Genomic DNA, 23,648 nt, shown 5'->3' with positions numbered 1-23,648 from the left:
GCCCAAAGGTTTCACGCATGGTCCTTCACGATGGATAAAGCCACCCGAAGCCAGATGTATGACCTCATCCACCTCGCCCGGAAGTGGCTACAACCCGAGATCAACTCAGCAAGCCACATCGTGGAACGGTTGGTCATGGACCAGTTCTTGAGGAAACTTCCCTCTGCCTTACGCCGTTGGGTCAGTCGGAGTGACCCCCACAATGCGGATGAGCTTGTGGCCCTTGTAGAAAGGTACAGTGCAGCAGAAGAGCACCCGCAACCCACAGTCGTGGAGCAACCCCACTATCCGAGGTTCCAGGACTCTTCCAGAGACGGTAAAAGGGTACCGGGGTTAAGGGGCGCTGAAGAGCGGCGACCACCTTCACGCCGCTCCAGCAACAGTGGTTCGCACACTAAGGGCAATAGCCAACATGGGGAGCCGGGAAAAGGCTCTAAGTGGGACACAGACTATGTACCTAAATGTGTAAATTGTCATGAGAGGGGCCACACAGCAAAAATCTGCCCACTAAATGATGAGCCCATGCAATGCAACAGCGTGGAACCTTATTCGCTGTTGTCCCAATGTATGGGCCCTAGCCCAGAGGACCCCTTGAATAACCATCTGTGGGCATTTGTAAAGGTTAATGGTAAGAGGGTTCGGGCACTTCTTGACTCTGGGAGTATGGTCACACTAGTGTCCGAATACCTATTGCCCATTAAGAAGAAACAGGTAAACAGTTCACAAAGAGTGGCAATTTGTTGTATACATGGGGATAATCATGAATATTCCACTGTTGATGTTTTTTTTGAAACAGAATTTGGTTCTTTAGATTTCAAGGTGGGTGTTGTACCCAAACTGGCACATGATGTGTTAATAGGGACCGACTTTCCCCATTTTCTAAAAATGTGGTCCCCAGCTCAGAATAGCGCCCAGAGTTCAATAGCAGACCATAACGAAGTGTTAGAAGAAACAAATCCTTTCCCTTTTTCAGAAATGGAGGTTGACGAGGGCCCAAATAAGAAGGGGGAAAAGGAGGAGTGCTGTGAAATTCCCTTCCCCATCACTACTTTGGTAGGGAATACCCCAAATCAAGATGTTGATCAGGCACTTACCACCCCAGTACAGGATAAGACCCTCGCTGACCTAGAGGTCAGTCCTGGGAGTTTTAAGAAGGCCCAGTGGGAGGACCCCACATTAGCGGTAGCAAGGGGAAATATACGGGACCAGAATAGTACTCATGGCCAACCAGATAGGTCACTTGCTTACCCCTACTTCGAGGTAGAGAACGACCTAGTATATCGGGTTGATAAAAGAAAATCAGTTACAACTAAACAATTGTTGGTACCACGGACATTCCGTAACGTAGTATTACACCTCGCACATAGTCATCCATTGGGGGGACACCTAGGGGTGGAAAAGACAAAAGAAAAGGTTCTCCGAAGCTTTTATTGGCCTGGGGTTCTGGCAGAAATTACAAACTATTGTTCCTCATGCCCAGAATGTCAGATCACCGCCCCGTTCAAAGCATACCGCAGCCCATTGGTACCCCTTCCCATAATAGAGGTACCATTTGACCGGATTGCTATGGATCTAGTAGGACCCCTAATAAAGTCTGCTAGGGGACATCAGCATATATTGGTAATATTAGATTATGCTACCCGATATCCGGAGGCAGTTCCCCTACGTAGCACCTCTGCTAAAAACATAGCAAAAGAGTTAGTACTTCTGTTTTCCCGGGTCGGAATTCCTAAAGAGATCTTATCTGACCAGGGAACACCATTTATGTCCCAAGTAACAAAAGAGCTATGTAAACTCCTAAAAATCAAGCATCTCAGAACCTCAGTCTATCATCCACAAACAGATGGTTTAGTGGAAAGGTTCAATAAAACCTTAAAGAGCATGTTACGCCGGGCGGTCGATAAGGATGGGAAAAACTGGGACTGTTTGTTACCATACCTGTTATTTGCCATTAGGGAAGTTCCCCAGTCATCCACAGGCTTCTCCCCGTTTGAACTATTGTATGGCCGACATCCAAGGGGCTTACTGGATATAGCCAAAGAAACTTGGGAACACGAGGTTACCCCTTACAGAAGTGTAATAGAGCATGTTGCCCAAATGCAGGACCGCATTGCTGCAGTCCTACCCATAGTGAGGGAACACATGGAGAAAGCTCAAGAAGCACAAAGGAATACGTATAATAAGGGTGCTAGGGTCAGAATTTTTTTTCCAGGTGATAGGGTACTAGTTCTGGTCCCCACCGTGGAGAGTAAATTCCTTGCTAAATGGCATGGGCCATATGAGGTCTTGGAAAGAGTGGGAGAAGTAAATTATAGGGTAAGGCAGCCAGGTAGGAGGAAACCTGAGCAAATTTACCATATAAACCTACTCAAGCCCTGGAAAGATAGAGAGGTCTTGTTAACCCTAGTACCCCCAGGTCCGTCAGAGAATCAAGAAACTGACCCAGAGGTTAGCATAGCTGAAACACTGTCCGTGCATCAGAAACGAGAGGTCCAGAGTTTAGTGAGAAGGAACAAAGAAATCTTCTCTACACAGCCAGGTAAAACTAACGTAATTAAACATGACATAGTCTCTGAACCGGGGGTCCGAGTTAACCTTAAACCGTACCGAATCCCAGAGGCCAAGAGAGAGGCTATAAGTTTAGAGGTTAAAAAAATGCTAAAACTAGGCGTAATTGAGGAATCCCAAAGTGGATGGAACAGCCCTATAGTTTTAGTCCCAAAGCCAGACGGTACAACAAGGTTTTGTAATGACTACCGGAAACTAAACGCGGTGTCAAAATTTGATACTTATCCTATGCCCAGGGTGGATGAACTTGTAGAGAGACTGGGCAAAGCCCGATATCTCACAACCCTAGACCTAACAAAAGGGTACTGGCAGGTTCCCCTCACAGAAAGGGCAAAAGAAAAAACAGCCTTCTCAACCCCAGACGGCCTCTTTCAATATAAGGTGCTGCCTTTTGGCTTACATGGAGCTCCCGCCACATTCCAAAGAATGATGGATAAAATTTTAAAACCACATGTTCGGTACGCTGCCGCCTACCTGGATGATGTGGTAATCCATAGTGAAGATTGGCAGTCCCACCTTCCAAAGGTCCAAGCTGTGCTCGACGCAGTTCGGTCTGCTGGACTAACTGCTAACCCCGCTAAATGCACTATTGGTCTGGAGGAGGCCAAGTATCTGGGGTATTCTATTGGTAGAGGGTTACTCAAACCACAAACACTCAAAGTAGAGGCGATACAAAATTGGCCAAGGCCAGTCACAAAAAAACAAGTAAGGACCTTTTTGGGGTTAATTGGCTACTATAGGAGGTTTATTCCCAATTTTGCAACTAAGGCAACCCCACTAACCGACCTCACAAAAGCAAGAGGACCTCTAATGGTAAAGTGGTCCCCCGAAGCCGAACAGGCCTTTAGAAGCCTGAAAGAAGCTCTCTGTGCCCAACCAGTGTTGGTCACACCTGACTTCTCCAAAGAGTTCGTAGTCCAAACCGACGCATCTGAGGTAGGGCTGGGGGCGGTACTCTCCCAGGAGTCTCAAGGGGAGGAGCACCCCATCCTTTATTTAAGTAGGAAACTAAATCCCCAGGAGAAAAATTACTCCATAGTCGAGAAAGAGTGTCTCGCAATAAAGTGGGCTGTAGAGACACTCAAGTATTATCTGTTGGGGAGAAAGTTCCGATTGGTCACAGATCATGCACCCCTTACCTGGATGTGACAAAATAGGGAGAAGAACGCTAGGGTGACCAGGTGGTTCCTAAGCCTACAGCCCTTTAAATTTTCTGTGGAACACAGGTCGGGGCACAAACATGGCAATGCCGACGGGTTGTCAAGGATGCACTCCCTAATATCCATGGTCGCTCACCCCTCGAGGTCTGAGCTGGGGGGGAGGATATGTGACAGAAACCAGGGGTTGGTAATAAACTCCATATACAGGGCTCCCAGGATACTGAACAGTTTCTGTCCTGTCTAAGCTGAACAGGGCAGCCTCGTGGTACAGGCACTCCATTCCACAGTTTGTCTGCTGCCTGTTTTCTGTCACCTGTCATGCTGATTAGAGTTCAGGTATATAAGACCTGTTTCCTGTTTCCTCTGAGCCCCGCCCAAGAGCCTGGAAGGCTGCTGAACTGCAGAGGGGTGAGAAAGCCTCTTTCCCAAATCGCTTCATTCATTCTGTTAGTTTGTCTAAAGACTGCAAAGGTACTTATTTTGTTGGTGGAAGTGGACAAGCCACTTCCAACTCTGAGTCAGGGACATCTAAGTTTAAGTTATCGCTCAGACGAGCAGCTTTTTGTTTGGCTTTGTTTTCTGTTTAAACTGTGGCAGTCTCAGTGCCTGGGACTGAATAAACCAGGCATAGCCTGTTTAAAGGAACAGTACGTGACGTCTCATCATTTAACCTACCCTAAAAGACCGTGTTCTAACAGTCCCGGACAGACGGCGGAGCCCCGGAGTAAGCCGTTTGTCACAATATATACATATATATATATATATATATATATATATATATATATATATATATATATATATATATATATATATATATACACATACATATATACACACACACACACACCAAAATACACCTGGCAATGGTTTCAATCACAGGTAGACATTTCAAAACTGATTGTGCCTTAAAGGTGCATGAACTTAGAAGCAACTCAAATTGTATACTTTAATAATGAATGAGATAAAAAGTTAAAACATATTTAAATACAATAAAACACATAAGGAGAATGAGAAAAATATTAACAGATAGAATGTTTGCAAACAATCATATATTGCAACATGCATATGCTGAGGTCTTGGAAATTAACCCCATCCTATGCTTGTTAAGGCTGAAATAGACTGAGTAGAACATAGAGACAAGAAACATGAATGCATAAATGTTCACATGCAAATGTATATTATACTTAACTATGTATGGATAGTATATTGGTAGAGTAAACACTCTGCCAGGTTACACAGACTGGATGCGTGTTATAGATGATAATTATGATAATTATATTTAATGTTGAAATAAGTAAGATTAAATAATCTTATTATTATTATTATATCATTATTATATTTATATTAAATATAAATTATATTTTATATTAAATGTTTATTAATAACAATAATTATGTGCAACAAAAATGTGTATCATAATACTAAGTGACTGAATGGTGTGTTAATATGAAAGTATATTTTAATATGAATGTGAAAAATTATTATATATATTAAAAACTATGTGCAGTGAATTAATTTGATTAAACTAAACAATAGAGCTGGTGTCTAAACACTTATTTAGTCCATTTTTGTGACAGAGTACAGTATTCAGCCTAAAAATCTAAGGGGTTGATGAAGCACGGAACTGTGCGAAACGTGTAGCTGTCATAGAACAGCTGATTCTGTCTAGTGCCTGCTGCAGTTCCTGACGTAGTTCCTGGAGACACACCAGTTTGCTTCACGGCAAGATTCCTTGCTGCAGACACAACTAGGAAGTGCTGGATCACTGACTATCACTGACTATTATACACAACCTGTCCCAGTGCGCTGGGCATGAAGTCACTGAGTACAGCACTTTCCCAACGTCTAAACCGGCTAGATGTACAGTGAACTGCGACCCACTGACCTTACTACTGCATATCTTAATTGTAAGTTTTTACTTACTTTTTATACCTGTTTAAAACACATTTATACTTACCTCTGGTACGCTCTGTTTTTTCCTTTTCTTATAAATATATTACCCCTGAAGATGGCCCCCTTGGGAACTGAAATGTCGGGTTCCTCGGTTTAATGAGTCAATAAACCCTCTTTATTTTTGCATCTATTATGTCTGGTGCTGATAATTAGACCATTCTGGACATTTCTTTAATTTTATATTTTTTTTCTATCTAGCACAGACACCCTCTGTAGGATACTTACATTTAGTGTGCAGCCGTTTCCTAAATGCATATTGTCATCAGGGGAGACCAGGTTTATTAACACCTTTTTATACTGGGATCATTGATTGAGCAAAGCAAGGACGTAAAATACATTTTAATTTATTTCAGGAAAAGACATACACACAATGTAACACAATTTACACAGTTAACACACTTACTGGGAATGGGGCTAAAGAATAAACTTGCCCTTTAAACGAAATTCACAAAAATGACCTCTGTAGGAGCCCTTACCAACAACTGGGAGCTGATTTCAGCATGCAATGCCAGCCGCAACCACTACGTTCTCAAAAGCGGGACTTAGAAAATTTCTCCAGCCTTTTTTATTCTTTTCCAATCTCTGTCTAAGGCAGGCCTGCACAACTCGTAAAGTGAGAAGGGCCGAACTGCTCCAAGGAAAAAAAATTGGGCCGCACGGGTAAAATCATCATCACCATCATCATCTCTCCTCCAGCACCTCATCATCATCATTATCATCATCATCCTCATATCTCCCCAGCACCCTTCATCATCATCCTCACATCTCCCCAGAACCCCTCACCATCTATCTCTCATACCCCCATCTCTCCCCCTCACCCACATACAATACTCCCCCTCCACATTAAACACACAATACCCCCTGCACAGCACAAACATCACACACCCCTGCACCTCACATCCCTCTCCCCCTTCCATCTCACATCACTCTCCCCCTTGCACCTCACATCACTCTCCCCCCCTTGCACCTCACATCACTCTCCCCCCTTGCACCTCACATCACTCTCCCCCCTTGCACCTCACATCACTCTCCCCCCTTGCACCTCAAATCACCCCCCCATGCACCTCAAATCACCCCCCCATGCACCTCAAATCACCCCCCCATGCACCTCAAATCACCCCCCATGCACCTCAAATCACCCCCCATGCACCTCAAATCACCCCCCTGCACCTCAAATCACCCCCCTTGCACCTCAAATCACCCCCCCTTGTACCTCAAATCACCCCCCATGCACCTTAAATCACCCCCTTGCACCTCAAATCACCCCCCCTGCACCTCAAATCACCCCCCCTGCACCTCAAATCACCCCCCCTGCACCTCAAATCATCCCCCCTGCACCTCAAATCACCCCCCCTGCACCTCAAATCACCCCCTTGCACCTGAAATCACCCCCCCCTTGTACCTCAAATCACCCCCATGCACCTCAAATCACCCCCATGCACCTCAAATCACCCCCCCTTGCAGCTCAAATCACCCCCCCTTGCACCTCCAATCACCCCCTTGCACCTCCAATCACCCATCACCCTCCACCCCTGCACCTCACATCACCCATCACCCTCTCCCCCCCTGCACCTCACATCACCCATTACCTTCTCCCCCCCTGCACCTCACATCACCCACAGGGCGCCAACAGAAATCATGGGGCCCGGGACAAATGAAAGGAGCAGCTCCCCCCCCCCAAACCCATAGCGCACCTACTACAAAAAAATATCTTTTAGCGCGCAACTTTTTCTTAACTGTTTTCTTATTGTGATACAGAAAAAAACATTACAATGCAACCTGTTTATTTTTTATATTTTCAACAAAAGACATGTGACTGCCTGCCTGGGTGGGTGAGTGAGTGGGTGGGTGAATGACAGTGACTGGGTGGGTGAATGACAGTTGGGTGAATGATGGTGGGTGGGTGAATGGCGGTGGGTGGGTGAATGGCGGTGCGTGGGTGAATGGCGGTTGGAGACAGTGACTGGGTGGGTGGGAGACAGTGACTCGGTGGGTGGGTGGGTGACAGTGACTGGGAGTCAGTGACTGGGTGACAGTGACTGGGGGGGAGAGAGTGACTGGGTGACAGTGACTGGGTGACAGTGACTGGGTGACAGTGACTGGGTGACAGTGACTGGGTGACAGGGTGACAGTGACTGGGTGACAGTGACTGGGTGGGTGGGTGACTGGGTGACAGTGACTGGGTGACTGGGTGACAGTGACTGGGTGATAGTGACTGGGTGACAGTGACTGAGTGGGAGAGAGTGACTGGGTGACAGGGTGACAGTGATTGGGTGACAGGGTGACAGTGACTGGGTGACAGGGTGACAGTGACTGGGTGACAGTGACTGGGTGGGTGACTGGGTGACAGTGACTGGGTGACTGGGTGACAGTGACTGGGTGACAGTGACTGAGTGGGTGACAGTGACTGAGTGGGAGACAGTGACTGAGTGGGAGAGAGTGACTGGATTACAGTGACTGGGTGGGTGACAGTGACTGGGTGGGAGAGAGTGACTGGGTGACAGGGTGAAAGTGACTGGGTGGGTGGATGACAGTGACTGGGAGTCAGTGACTGGGTGACAGTGACTGGGTGACAGTGACTGGGTGACAGTGACTGAGTGGGAAAGAGTGACTGGGTGACAGTGACTGAGTGGGATAGAGTGACTGGGTGACAGGGTGACAGTGACTGGGTGACAGGATGACAGTGACTGGGTGACACGGTGACTGACTGGGTGGGTGAAAGTGACTGGGTGAGTGACAGTGACTGGGTGGGTGAGAGTGACTGGGTGACAGTGTGACAGTGACTGGGTGACAGTGACTGGGTGACAGTGACTAGGTGACAGTGACTGGGTGGGTGTGTGACAGTGACAGGGTAACAGTGACTGGGTGACAGTGACTGGGTGACAGTGACTGAGTGGGAGAGAGTGACTGAGTGGGAGAGAGTGACTGGGTGACAGTGACTGGGTGCGTGACAGTGACTGGGTGGGAGAGAGTGACTGGGTGGCAGGGTGACAGTAACTGGGTGACAGGGTGAAAGTGACCTGACAGTGACTGGGAGACAGTGACTGGGAGTCAGTGACTGGGTGAGAGTGACTGGGTGACAGTGACTGGGTGACAGTGACTGAGTGGGAGAGAGTGACTGGGTGGCAGGGTGACAGTGACTGAGTGACAGTGACTGAGTGGGAGAGAGTGACTGAGTGGGAGAGAGTGACTGGGTGATAGTGACTGGGTGGGTGACAGTGACTGGGTGGGAGAGAGTGACTGGGTGACAGGGTGACAGTGACTGGGTGATAGTGACTGGGTGACAGCGACTGAGTGGGAGAGAGTGAATGGGTGACATTGACTGGGTGACAGTGACTGAGTAGGAGAGAGTGACTGGGTGGCATGGTGACAGTGACTGGGTGACAGGGTGACTGACAGGGTGGGTGGGTGACAGTGACTGGGTGACAGGGTGATAGTTACTGGGTGGGTGGGTGACAGTGACTGGGTGACAGGGTGATAGTGACTGGGTGGGTGGGTGACAGTGACTGGATGGGTGACAGTGACTGGGTGGGTGACAGTGACTGGGTGACTGGGTGACAGTGACTGGGTGACAGGGTGGCAGTGACCGGGTGACAGTGACTGAGTGGGTGACAGTGACTGAGTGGGTGACAGTGACTGGGTTACAGTGACTGGGTGGGTGACAGTGACTGGGTGTGAGAGAGTGACTGGGTGACAGGGTGCCAGTGACTGGGTGACAGGGTGAAAGTGACTGGGTGGGTGGATGACAGTGACTGGAGTCAGTGACTTGGTGACAGTGACTGGGTGACAGTGACTGGGTGACAGTGACTGGGTGGGAGAGAGTGACTGGGTGACAGGGTGACAGTGACTGGGTGACAGGATGACAGTGACTGGGTGACAGGGTGACAGTGACTGGGTGACAGGGTGACAGTGACTGGGTGACAGGGTGACTGACTGGGTGGGTGGGTGAAAGTGACAGGGTGAGTGAGAGTGACTGGGTGACAGTGACCTTGACAGTGACAGGGTAACAGTGACTGGGTGACAGTAACTGGGTGACAGTGACTGAGTGGGAGAGAGTGACTGGGTGACAGTGACTGGGTGGGAGAGAGTGACTGGGTGGCAGGGTGACAGTGACTTGTTGACAGGGTGAAAGTGACTGGGTGACAGGGTGAAAGTGACTTGACAGTGTGTGGGAGACAGTGACTGGGAGTCAGTGACTGGGTGACAGTGACTTGGTGACAGTGACTGGGTGACAGTGACTGAGTGGGAGAGAGTGACTGGGTGGCAGGGTGACAGTGACTGAGTGACAGTGACTGTGTGGGAGAGAGTTACTGAGTGGGAGAGAGTGACTGGGTGACAGTGACTGGGTGGGTGACAGTGACTGGGTGGGAGAGAGTGACTGGGTGACAGGGTGACAGTGACTGGGTGACAGTGACTGAGTGGGAGAGAGTGACTGGGTGACAGTGACTGGGTGACAGTGACTGAGTGGGAGAGAGTGACTGGGTGGCAGGGTGACAGTGACTGGGTGACAGGATGACAGTGACTGGGTGACAGGGTGACAGTGACTGGGTGACTGACTGGGTGGGTGGGTGACAGTGACTGGATGAGTGACAGTGACTGGGTGGGTGAGAGTGACTGGGTGACCGAGTGACAGTGACTGGGTGACAGAGTGACAGTGACTGGGTGACAGGGTGACAGTGACTGGGGGGGTGGGTGACAGTGACAGGGTGACAATGACTGGGTGACAGTGACTGGGTGACAGTGACTGGGTGACAGTGACTGAGTGGGAGAGAGTGACTGGGTGACAGTGACTGAGTGGGAGAGAGTGACTGGGTGACAGTGACTGGGTGGGAGAGAGTGACTGGGTGACAGGGTGACAGTAACAGGGTGACAGTGACTGGGTGGGTGACAGTGACTGGGTGACAGGGTGATAGTGACTGGGTGACAGGGTGACAGTGACTGAGTGGGTTACAGTGACTGGATGGGTTACAGTGACTGGGTGGGTGACAGTGACAGGGTGGGTGAGAGTGACTGGGTGACAGGGTGACAGTGACTGGGTGACAGGGTGACAGTGACTTGGGTGGGTGACAGAGACTGGGTGACAGTGACTGAGTGGGTGACAGTGACTGAGTGGGAGAGAGTGACTGGGTTACAGTGACTGGGTGGGTGACAGTGACTGGGTGGGAGAGAGTGACTGGGTGACAGGGTGACAGTGACTGGGTGGGAGACAGTGACTGGGAGACAGTGACTGGGAGACAGTGACTGGGAGTCAGTAACTGGGTGATAGTGACTGGGTGACAGTGACTGGGTGACAGTGACTGAGTGGGAGAGAGTGACTGGGTGACAGTGACTGGGTGACAGTGACTGAGTGGGAGAGAGTGACATGGTGACAGGGTGACAGTGACTGGGTGCCTGGGTGACAGTTACTGGGTGCCAGGGTGACAGTGACTGGGTAACAGGGTAACTTACTGGGTGGGTGGGTGACAGTGATTGGGTGGGTGAGAGTGACTGGGTGACAGGGTGACAAGGTGACAGTGACTGGGTGACAGTGACTGGGTGGGTGGGTTGGTGGGTGACAGTGACAGGGTGACAGTGACTGAGTGGGAGAGAGTGACTGGGTGACAGTGACTGGGTGGGTGACAGTGACTGGGTGACAGGGTGACTGGGTGACAGTGACAGGGTGACAGTGACTTGACAGTGACTGGGTGGGTGACAGTGACTGGGTGACAGGGTGACAGTGACAGGGTGGGTGACAGTGACTAGGTGGGTGGGTGACAGTGACTCGGGTGACAGTGACTGGGTGGGTGACAGTGAGTGGGTGACAGTGACTGGGTGGGTGACAGTGACTTACCTTGACCGGGGGGGTGCAGCTTGCCACCGGACGCTTTCCCCTCCTGCCCCCGATATCCTGCGGCAGCTGCCCGGGACGGGAGGTGGGCTTTGGGGTGCGGGCTGGGGGGAGGAGGGCACGGGAGGTTAAGCTCATGGGGGAGGGGGGGCACGGGAGGAGAGCTCGGGGGGACACGGGAAGCTGGCCGCGGAGGGAAGCAGTGGGAAGCAGGCCGCAGAGGAGCTTGCTTTTTACTTCCCCCTCCGTCCCACGTTGGGAGCAGGGGGGGGAGCGGGCCCGTTGGGAGAGGGGGGGAGGGAGCAGGGGGGGAGCGGGCCCTGCGCATGCGTGCCGGGGCCGCGGGGAATCGCCGCCATTTTTTAATCGTTTTTTTTTTATTTATTTAATTAACTGGCGCCCGGCCGGAGTCATTGCGGGCCGCACAGAGAGGCCAGGGGGCCGTATGTTGTGCAGGCCTTGTCTAAGGCATAGAAAGCTTTGTATATCAGTATTGCTGACCTGAGGAAAACTCTCGAAAGCTTGTCCTATGACATAAATTGTTAGTCCAAATAAAAAAGGTATCACCGAATACTGAAGAACTCATTTATTCTAAATATCTTAATTTATATAGCGTTCCCACGGCATTTAATTTAAATGCCTTGGGGGAAGAGCGTGGGGCCCCTGCAACGTTGTGCCCCCCCCCCAGAAAAATCTCCCACCCCCCTGGGGGGTGCGCCCCCTACTTTGCGCACTGCTGGCTTAATAGGAGGCAGAGTCTGCTCAGTATGATGAATGGCAATAAAGTAACTTGCTTAACACTCAACTTTAAGATACTTGTGTCATTGTGAAGTTGTATTGTCAATCAGTAAAATCCCGTTGTAAACTATCAGAGAGTGTAATACCCTACGCAAAAGTGTCCACTGATATCAGTGGTGATATGGTAAACCAATAAATGCCCAGGAAGCTAATAAGCAATAAAATAACTTGGTCAGAACCCCCCCTAATCATAATATTGTGTAACCCTGTTTCCCCCCCACCCCCCCAGTCTCTACGGGAGTGTGAGGGGTGCATGGGGGCTGGTTACATGCGGTGTGGTGCGTACCTGTGAGGAACAGGAGGGCCTGAGCTTCCCGCGATGTTGTGGGGGAGCAAGGACCGGGCTTCTGGGGTGATAGCCTCCATGATCTCTTTGTAGTGCAGCGCCTCCATCTTCTATACTCCCAGGGTAATGGGACAGGACCGGTATAGAAGAACCCCTCAGGTCCCAGGGTTATACTCTCCAAATCACACACAGTCTTTACGGGTGCAGAACAGTCTCTTTATTTGACAGAGCAACGATATCCCAACGATAAGGCTTCTAGCAGTCACAATACAATCGCCGGTGCGAGGTACAACCCGCTCAACTCCCATGACTTCCTCCTCTCCTTCCCTCCAAGTCACTCTGCTGACAGGATGGTCTGAGCTAGGGCTGCAATACCCCATGGCCCACCCCCGAGGTTAGGTTCGAGGTGGGTCTTGAATTCTCTCCCCATCACCCCTGGCAGCGGGATGAGGGCATTGGTCCACCAGTCTATAATTCTATCAGCTCTACTTATAGACGCTGATCGGTTTGGTTCCTCTCGCTCTCAACCGGCATTTGCGCCGGTGAGCCCGTAGCCTCCTGATACTCCTCGGACCGTTCCGCAGGATTCGTGGCTCACAGCTTACTACTCAGCAGCTCTAGACTCTTTATATCACTGCTCACTCGAACTCTTCTTACGCTACTCTCTCTATTGAAGAACCATCAATAAGAGAGGAACACAGCACACAGCAATGACGAAGAACAACTCCTCACTCGCCGGAGTGGGCTGCTAAATATAGAGCTAGCCCCTCCCCTCCTGGTGTCAGCAGAACCTCCCCTCTTGCTCACGCCTGCAGCAGAGTCCAGGCCTGCGTCTACTATTCAGGTTAGGGCAATGAAGGGGGAAACCCATAATGAGTACTGGCGCCTGATCTTAACAGGACTTACCGCAGTAGAAGGAAGGTAGGTATAGCCTGAGCTGTTTACAGGGGGCTACAATTGGAATAGTCAAAACCACATAAATGTTGCTGGTACAGCCTGATTAGTCACTCTGTAAAATATGCCACTCAATCAATGCAGAAATAAATACACCCTCAGTGAAGTACAGGGAGCCTCATAACATTCGATCTGGTCCTAGAACAAGATTGCTACATCAGGTGTTTCCCAGGGAGTTCAGGGAGAAAATGCTGTCTGACATCTCCTGCACTCAGACCTCTCACAAATGCAACCATCAGTAGTGATGTCTGACTACTGAATAACTCACACGCATGTTTCACCACGTTTGATACCCTGAAGAAGCCACTAGGTTGGTGAAACATACAGTACCAAAAGCATTGTGACTCCTCAAGAACACAGTGATGCCGCAGAGGAAGTGTTGTAATGTGTAAGATGTAAATAAAAACGGTTTCTAAACCACAAAACTCCTGGCACCCATCTGTACCATCTGCATATATGCCCAGCCTGAGCAGACTATCACCCTGGATGAAGGTAATGCACCCGGAGTAGCCCACAGCACATTGTAAACTCTATTACAGCTGGGCAGGGAGGGTTACATGTGTCTTGCATACATGAAGTATTCTTATACAAAGTATATGTGTCCCTCTGTGTTGTCTGATCTCACCTAGGCTCCTTGCCAGCTGAATAATCTGTTTGATTCACATTGGAGGTGCACTCGTAGCCCCACTCTAGTACAGTATCTACCTACACATATATAACTAGGGAAATAAATAAGGGCTACATAAATGTTGGATGGTTTTCATTCACTATCCAACGGCTTCTTATTAAGCTACTTCTATCACTTATTTACCACAACCTAAATAAATATTTTAGAAGTTTCAATGTTAGAGACTATAATTACCATCTGTATGGCATACACAAATCAAGATGTGTAACGATTGTTGTGTGTGTAAACAGACTTGAAATTAGTCTTTCTTTATTCTGGATTTACAAATGGTAAAGAACTACATGTTACAATAGACTGAGCAAAGTGAAGTACTGTATCAATTTTCTATGAAATTAAGCCAAACGTAGTATATGTTATAATAAGGTTTTTCTTCATAGTTGTCAGACAGTAAAACAAAATCAACTGTAAGCAGCTATTGATTTTTTTTAAAAAGCCATAAAACAGTCATTTTGTGGCAAGGACCAAGCTATGTTTTTCATCTAAATGACAAAACAATTTCAAGCCTAAACTCTGACATACAGTAGATATTTAAGCAGTTGTTTTGTAGAGAAAAGGTCTCAAGTGTATTGATATTTCTGGGGTCCTATAGCTTTTGGTGAATAATGGGAATATTTATTTCATATAAACAGTTACCTTAAAGATAAAAGTTTACTAAGTGCTACTCCATAAGACACCTTCCATTCCCAAAGACAATTAGGGGCCTATTCACTAAACCTCGATTAAAATCAGTGCATTGCCGATCGACATTGCAGTGTTTTATCGCGCTATAAAACATCTGTGTTAAAACGGTATTCACAAAGAATTAACAGCATTTTTTTAAAGGTTGGTAAAAAATTGCAAGATTGAAAAAAAAAATTCCCTACATGTTACTGAGCTATAAGTGTTTGTTGAAACTGCAGCCTGGAAGAGGTGCACATACACGCTGCGTCTCCATGCACAGCTCTTACAGGAGATCATGCAGTTTAAATATGAATTTTGATACTGGTGTACATGAGCAAGGGGTCTCCTGAGCTGAACTGTATTGTTTTGAGCCTCGGGACCCCCTGCTTCCCGAGATACAGGCCCCGGTATGGGGTGCTTGTATCCCCGCCATTTTTAAATCCTCCGCGTCACGTGACTGGGGGATTAAAAACTGCAGGAGATTCCGGCACCCCATAACAGGGCCTGTAACTTGGGAAGTAGGGAGTCCCAGAGGCTGAAATTAATGCGATTCCACTCAGGAGACCCCCTGCTCCCACGCTAGCTGCTAAGGCAGTGATTCCCAACCAGGGTTCCGCAGTCTCAGTGGTTCCTCCTACGGACCACAGACCCCCCTCCCCCCTTGAGAGTGGGGTTTTTTGGTATGTATTTTGTAGGGTGGTTTGAGTGAGAGTGGGGTAATTGACGGAAGGTAGGGAAGAATGAGAGAAAAGAGGGGGCGAGAAGGAGTGAGTGAGGAAAAGATGGAGTAAGAGTGAGACGCAAGGGATAAATACATGCGAGGCGGGAGGGGGGAGAGTTAGTGAGATTGATGGGAGAGAAATACATGGATAAAGGGTGGGAAATAGAGGTGGCTCGTGAGGTGTAAAATTTTGTGACTGACCGCTGTCAAACTTAATATGCCAGATATGGGTTCCCCGAGATTTTTCGAAATACTTCAAGGGTTCCTCCAAACAAAAAAGGTTGAGAATCACTGTGCTAAGGTAATTAAGCTGCTTTAATGTGATTTTTACTAATAGTGTACGGGAGCAGACGGGAGCAGACGGGAGCAGGGGGTCTCCTGAGCTGAACTGCACTCCCAAGATATAGGCCTCGGTATGGGGTGTCAGTATCAATCCTACAGTATGCAGTAAAAATAAAAGAAAATGCTTTTATGCATCTTTAAAACCAGAGACAGAACATGAAACACAGACAGAGCTCAGTGCTACATCCATTAACACAGATACACGGTACAGAGCCTATATATATATATATAAATATATATTTTGAATAAAATGGTCTTTTAGTTTAACACTTTGGCCAAAGTGTTGTAAGCCCTTGAGCCCCTCCAAGGCAGACCACATCTCAAGGGTCCTAACACTAACATATATTCTTAATAACCTGTACATTACCAGGAAGAAGGATTTATAATAAATCTGTCAAAATTAGTTGCATAGTTCTACGTCTGATTGAAGCTCTTATTAACCGGGACATTACCAGGAAAAGCACTCTGTATTAGATTTGTCACAATAGAACTGTATGCAGGTTCCCATGAGTGTGGAGGTGAAGTGGAGTGAGATTTTAACCATTTACAAGTGGGAGGGAGTGAGCTTCAAAACTGGGAAGGAGGAGCCACCCTCCAAATCAGCCAGGACCAGCTGAATAGAATTGCAAAACATACAGAACCCTAATAAGCACATATTGAACCCCCAAAGGGTTAAACTAAAAGACCATTTTATTCAAAAGATATCTATATATATCTATATATATATCTATATATATAGATATATATACAGTGGTCGACAAATCACCAAAAAATCTACTCGCCGGACAACAAAATCTACTCGCCACCTAGTACCAAACGTTTGCTGCTTGGGCAAAGAGGCGCTCGCCACGATGTTAAATCCACTCGCCTGGGGCGTGCAAATGTATAGGTTTGCCTTTAGGGCACGATACTGCGCCGTTATTGAAGTTTAGTGAATAGCAAAACAGGCGATATCGCGCTTTACGTTTAGGGAACGCGGCCCTTACAGCACTATTCAAGGAAATGGGCAATATTTACTGAGTGGGTGCTACTCCATAAGACTTCTTACAGCCCATTCACTTGAATTGGTCATAAAGGCCATATCTACTAAGCCACGCTAGAAGGTGTCTTATGAAGTAGCACTTTCTCATAAACATAGCACAACATACAAATTGATGAACCAATATGTTAATTAGTATTCGCAAATCCTCACTGCTGACTTTCCTTTCCTTAGGCAGTTATGCACTTCCTACAGTAACTTGGAATATTTTGATATTTCTGTTGAAAAACTAATTAAGTGCCTATTTAGTCATAGTTCAGAGTTACCAAAACTCATTAAGTATGATTCAGAAATAATGTCAAAAAGAACATTTAATCGCCTTTTCCTCAGTACGCAAAGAATGTAGTTAATGACGCTTACCTTCAAAACGATGATATTTACTAAGTAGTGTTTGTCTGTAAAAAAGCTGCTGGCACGTGAAGGCACCTAACACCCCATTCAAGCGAATGGGTCACACTATGACTTTCTTGTGCCTGACAGTGTCTTGTGCACAGCACTACTTGGTAAATATGGGCTATTACTGTATATTCTGAAGCTTATTAACTACTCTATAAAGAAGCTCCAATGAGTTCCATACACAGAACAATGCAATCTAATCATTGTATACCACAAATAAAACTTAATCCAGAACTAAGACTATGAGAGGAAAATTATTTACATAAGCTCATTGTATTTGGTCTTGGGCCATCGCTTCGTATACCAGAACATACTATAATACTGTATATCAAAGAAAGTTATACTCTCTGTAATTCTCTGTATCATCTATGATATAAATCAGTTTTACAGTCTTCCCGAATGAATGCTAGAAGGAAACTCTTAAATAAAGTAATTGGGAAGATAAATATGCTTGATGACATAATGCTCCAACTGCTTTGCTATCTGGATCAAGCATTACTATATTATACATTACAAAGTGTTTAATGAAAATAAAGTTTGACTGTTGGCAATGATCTACAAACTGAATTAATTAAAAAAATGAAACTGTATGTGAAAACTACAGTATAACCAATTGAATTCCCCTCATTTCAGTGGCTTTGGACCAAATTCCACCAAATGTATTACTTCATTATAGAAAATCTTTAAAAATCTTTATATTTTGGAGCCTTTGGAATGCACTTCAGTGAGCACTTTGGAGTTCTCATAAATCATTTCATATCAAACTGTGAAATGTTATGCTAGGTGTCAAGAAGATGTCATCAAGTGGATGATTTGTTATTCCCATTTTAATCCAGCATGGCAGATAGCAAAAACTGAAAAGAAATTGTTTGTAAGAAGATTGGCATGTTGAGCAGTTACCCCACATCAGCATTATCGATTTCAGAAAGAGACACCCAAATGACAATGTTACTGTATGCTGGTAATTAAGTAAATGCCCATGTAAACAGAGTATTTTAAGTGACAATTTACTTGTAGATTTTAAATCAGTTTAGCTCTGGTATTAAATCTCCATTTGGCTCTGTAACAAATAGTTAATTATCATATCGTGACAGATCAGGAAAAGGGAGCAGGTTGTTTGTCAGAGAAGTTATCCGTCAGGAACTTAACTAAAGGGGAAATCAGATGACCTTGAACTCTGAATCAATACCTCCATATGTAATTGAGCAATTCCCTTGGTTGAAAACCTGAGACAAAAGAAAATAATAAGACTAAAAACCTTTGAACTTCTTCATCCAACTTTATGAACTGTTCTGGCATCCCTAGAACCTGATATTGTATTGAATCATTTAACAAATAAAAACATCCCCAGATTCACTACAATCTTATTCGTTGTATCCTGTCTCACGTGCACATGATCATGGAAAAAGGTAAAAGGTCCCTCTGCAATTAAAGGTAGAGTCCGATAACATATTTATTTTAACCTGAATAAACTCTAGGGGGCATACTGTATTCTAGTAGCATCGAAGTCGTCATTGCCAAAGAGTGCAATTTTGTTCGCAATCCAGGGGGAGCATATAAGGGAAATAAAACAAAGAGCAATCTAAGTGTAGACAATAAAGCAATTGTGAATTCACTCTGTGATATATCTTGGCTCATATGCACTCTGAGTAGTAGCCGCCCACAGGAGGAGAGAAGCAGTGACAGAGATTGCGGACCCCAAATCCGAAACCGGAAGGGACGTCTCGCGAACAACTGGATGTGACGTGACGCAACGCCTCTGAGAGACCACGAAGCAGTGAGCTGCTACAGAGGCGCCTCATGAATCGATTGCAGACCAGAGGAGGGGGGAGAGCCAAGTGTCCACAGCGACTCTCTTCTATCACACTGTTGTGATATATGCAATATTTGATTGTTTTTATTGTAAGTTTGCATTTTTTAAGTCCTATTAAATTACGTTTTTTATGATTGGTCTGCACTATGGATACTTCTTCTTTTTTCATGCACCACTGTGTTGCTGAGACGGGAGGTCTTCATCTGCTCTGAATCAGGAGCTCTTCTTCTCGTCCATATACTGCTCCCTGTTGCCCGTTTAATACTAGAATCTTGTGAGTAGGCTGTGCATATGAGCCAAGATATATCACAGAGTGAATTCACAATTGCTTTATTGTCTACACTTAGATTGTTCTTTGTTTTATTTCCCTTATATGCTCCCCCTGGATTGCGAACGAAACTGTACCATTGGGGGACCAGAGAAACCAGTCCCTGCCAGCTTGGTTTGAGCAGGGGGTCTTAATTCAATTTATTATATTTATGTCACATTTTTGTCACGTTTATTAATCACCATTTTGAAATCACTTGATTATTAAGTTTATTCACTGTATACTTTAGTGATCACTATTAGTACTAGCGCCGTTTCTTTTCACTTTAACACAGCAAAGAGTGCAATTTGGCATGTTCCGAAGTTGCGTAATGATACGTGAGGAAAAAACCCTATACTCTATTGCACATCACTTGGTTTAAATCACATCTATAAAAAGTGAAACCGAATGGTTTAACTGCCAAAATGCCCAAATTGTACTTGCTTTTGAAGTGAAATGTCCTGAGGTAGTGCTAGCTCCACCCAGAGTCTGAAATATGGATTTAGCTGAGATATGGGTTGAGCTCTCTCAGCAAAACCCATATTTCAGACTCTGGATGAAACTTAAGAAAGCATCAGCAAGACGCTTCTTGTTATATATGTAATGAGTGATCACCCCAAACAGGACGGGATCACGAGGCTGAGGTGGGGATATTCAATATTGAATTGTATATAACGGTAATGAAATAAAATAAAAAATGTAAAAACTTGAGAAGACCAAAAAGTATAGTTTATATAAAGAAATATTTTTTTTTTATAAACTTTAAATGAATAATGCAATAATACAAATGTCTTTGCTTTTGTTCCAATGTTGTTCTTTATTCATCTTCATCTTCTTCGACCTGGCTGTCTCTGGAATGTCTTGTCCTGTAAAGAGAAAATATTGAATATTAATAATCGCACATACAGTAGTATGCTACACATGCGTGTCGCATGTGCGGGTTGAAACGCATATGGGTGTCATTAAATTTCTGCCCATGCGTGTCACCATGGAACCTGGTTGAAACGCATATGTTTCTCATTGAATTTCTGCACATGCGTGTCACTATGGAACCTGGTTGAAACGCATATGTTTCTCATTGAATTTCTGCACATGCGTGTCACTATGGAACCTGGTTGAAACGCATATGCATGTCATTGAATTCCAGCGCATGCGTGTCACAGTATAATATTGTTGAAATGCATTTGCGTGTCATTGATGCTGTATCTGAGACATGTTCAAATGTTACATACTGTTCTGCAATTGAAAGATTGTTTCTTTTAGAGAACAAAATACAGTGCATGCATGAATTAAAAGACAGTATATTACCTGGCGGTATTGATGAATGGGTTTCTTGCACAAACATGGCGTTGGCTTCGTCCCAACACTAAACCTGCAAAACATAAATGAACAGAAGAATTAAACAATTACTACTGCACATAATGAATTGTTGCATATTTTAGATACTGTACTACAGTCGAACAAGTCTACAATAAAATCTTCTTGAACCGTCAACTACTGTACTGTTTTTTTTCCAGAAAAGAAACTTTGAAATCGAAAAGCAAAAGATAAGGATGAAGTTCGATGGAACTCTAATTTTGCTTTTTTTTAAACTTTGCCTTTTTTACTTTTATACAGTCTGTCAGTATTACCAGCTTCATGCTTTTAAAACTTTGCCACACTAATACGTTTGACAACACACTACAGTATGCACTGTAATACTGTACAGTGTGTGATCGATTCAATTACTGCACATGTCATAGCCTGTACTAAAATTTCACAACGAGATGTTTTTTGCTTTTACAGTTTTCCAGTTCCTGGTTAATGAAAAACACATAAAAAAGGCATAACTTTTTTTTTCTTTTTCTTTATTTCTCGACAAGGGCTTAATAAATGAGTGATTTTAAGAAAACATAATGTGATGCATTTTTTAAATATTTTATCAATTTTTACATTTAGAAAATCACTTCCTTTTTATTCTTTAGGAAGTGGCATACATTTTTTTAAGGAGGGGGAATACTATTCAAAACCTTCACATTTGAGTAGGCTTGGTCTGCTTTTCATACTGTTTATGGAAATATAACACACACAGAAACATGTTCTCAATGGAGTTTTAACTTTTATTACATTATAAAACAGTTGAAATGATTTTCATTCTACTGTTATCCTGCTGCGCATTCATCACAGCTTTAGCCAAAGACGGCTTAACTTCATTGCACCTTTCCACACCCCCCACCCTCCCAAAGCCAAGGAAAAAGCATTGGACGTGTTCTCCACACCTCCCCCTGCCTGGCCATGGGACGAGTGTAAAAAAAACAAAAAAGACACGTTCTATTTGAGCATTTGATTCTTGGCTGAGAAATGTCTTTGCCATTTTTACATGCTTGCGCAGGGGTGATAAGTCCTGCATTGTGATTTCTGAAGAATGACTTCACTGCCAATGTTAATTGCAAGTCAAAAAAAAAGGCATATCTTTTTTTTTTTTTTTTCTCGACAAGGGCTTAATAAATGAGTGATTTTAAGAAAACATAATGTGATGTATTTTTTTAAATATTTTATCAATTTTTACATTCATAAAATCACTTCCTTTTTATTTCTTTAGTAGGTGGCATACACTTTTTTTTAAGGGGGGGGAATACTATTTAAAACCTTCAAATTTGAGTAGCCTTGGTCGGCTTTTCATACTGTTTATGGAAATATCACAAACACAGAAACATGTTCTCAAGGGAGTTTTAACTTTTATTACATTTTAAAATAGTTCAAATGATTTTCATTGTACTGTAATCCTGCTGCACGCTCATCACAGCTTTAGCCATTCATGGCTTAACTTCATTGCACCTTTCCCCACCGCTCATCCTCCAAAAGCCAAGGAAAAAGGCATTCTACAGTACAATATATAACCTGTGAGATACCGCTCACCAATATATAGTTAATCCTAATGAAATCATAAATAAATACAGCCGGTGCATAGGAATAGTGATGACAGACATAAACACATAAGGAGACAAGGGAGTGTCCTGCAAGATCCCTATTGACTGCACAGCAAGGCTGATAAATATAATAGGGGTTCAATTACCCCCCAACAAATGTTGAATATAAGCTGCCAGAGGTACATGTAAGTAACCGCTCCCAGCACTGTGGGAGGACAGTTACCAATAAAGCCTATATTGGCCAAAACAATAAAATTTTAATGATAAACAAAATAACGACGCGTACATGGTAATAAATGCTCTAATTCTAATTTTAAAACAATTAAAACACAATATATGGGTGACACCAAGAAGGGGGATATATTCCCTTGATAGGTAATTAGATCTAATGTGGAGTATCAGTATATAAATCTATATAGATATATCACAGGGCAGGTAAATACACCCAGTTACCACATGAGTATCAACCAAACTCTTAATAGAGCCTCCTCTATCTGGGTGGGGTGCGGGTGTCTGTATATGCAGTCTAATGGTATCAGTGATCGTAGTAGGTAAATAATATGTACAATAATATGCAAACGGACGCTACAACCGAGCATCCAAACCGCAGATTGCACGTTGGAAGCACTCAGATGAGCAGTCACATGTAGCAAACCAAATAGAAACCGCACCACAAACCAAAACAGCCCGCTCTCCACTACACCACTCACCCATTATACCTCCACGACGTCAACGCGATGACGTCATCCCGAAGTACGTTTCACGCTCGGGGCTAGCGCTTTCTCAAGGTACTTGATCTCCACACCTCCCCCGGCCATGGGGTTTAGCTGAGTCACATCACTCGGCGTAAACGAGCCTGGATTTCTTTAGTCATTGAGAGAGGGGGTGGATTAGGACAAAATATTGACTGTTATTATGCAAACAATACAATAAACTTGGACTTTCTCCCCCCCCCCTTCCTGTAGTGCTTCATCACCTGTGAAAAAAAAATTGGCTGCAGGATTAGGGAATTGAAGGCCATGACTGTTTAACACTATTGATAGGCACACAAAACGAATAAACTATAACTAACCGTACCTGTAAACTATAATTAATTATTATAAATAATAGGTAATACACACGTCTAATACAAATAATGCACGTACTGTATATAATATATACTGTAGAAAGTGGAGAATAAGGGCAGATATAAAATGGTAGCTGGAAGGAAAAAGAAAAAATACAGAA

The 23,648-nt window shown here is 45.0% G+C and overlaps 1 long non-coding RNA gene across 2 annotated transcripts; it reads right to left on the bottom strand.

Moving 5' to 3' along the window:
* Positions 1-20,302: 20,302 nt before the first annotated feature.
* LOC142488706 (uncharacterized) lies at positions 20,303-23,282 on the bottom strand. 2 transcript variants are annotated; one of them, XR_012799598.1, is made up of 3 exons: positions 23,132-23,282; positions 20,821-20,884; positions 20,303-20,378 (listed from the first exon to the last, which is right to left on the bottom strand). It is a non-coding gene; the product is annotated as an uncharacterized LOC142488706 (long non-coding RNA). The 2 variants fall into 2 exon arrangements; XR_012799599.1 differs by having other exon boundaries at positions 23,141-23,168.
* Positions 23,283-23,648: the final 366 nt, after the last annotated feature.

The sequence above is a fragment of the Ascaphus truei genome, chromosome 2 (assembly GCF_040206685.1).
Source record: "Ascaphus truei isolate aAscTru1 chromosome 2, aAscTru1.hap1, whole genome shotgun sequence".
Lineage (NCBI taxonomy): Eukaryota > Metazoa > Chordata > Amphibia > Anura > Ascaphidae > Ascaphus > Ascaphus truei.
Note: the sequence above shows the minus strand (reverse complement) of the source record. Positions and strands in the feature narration are given on the sequence as shown.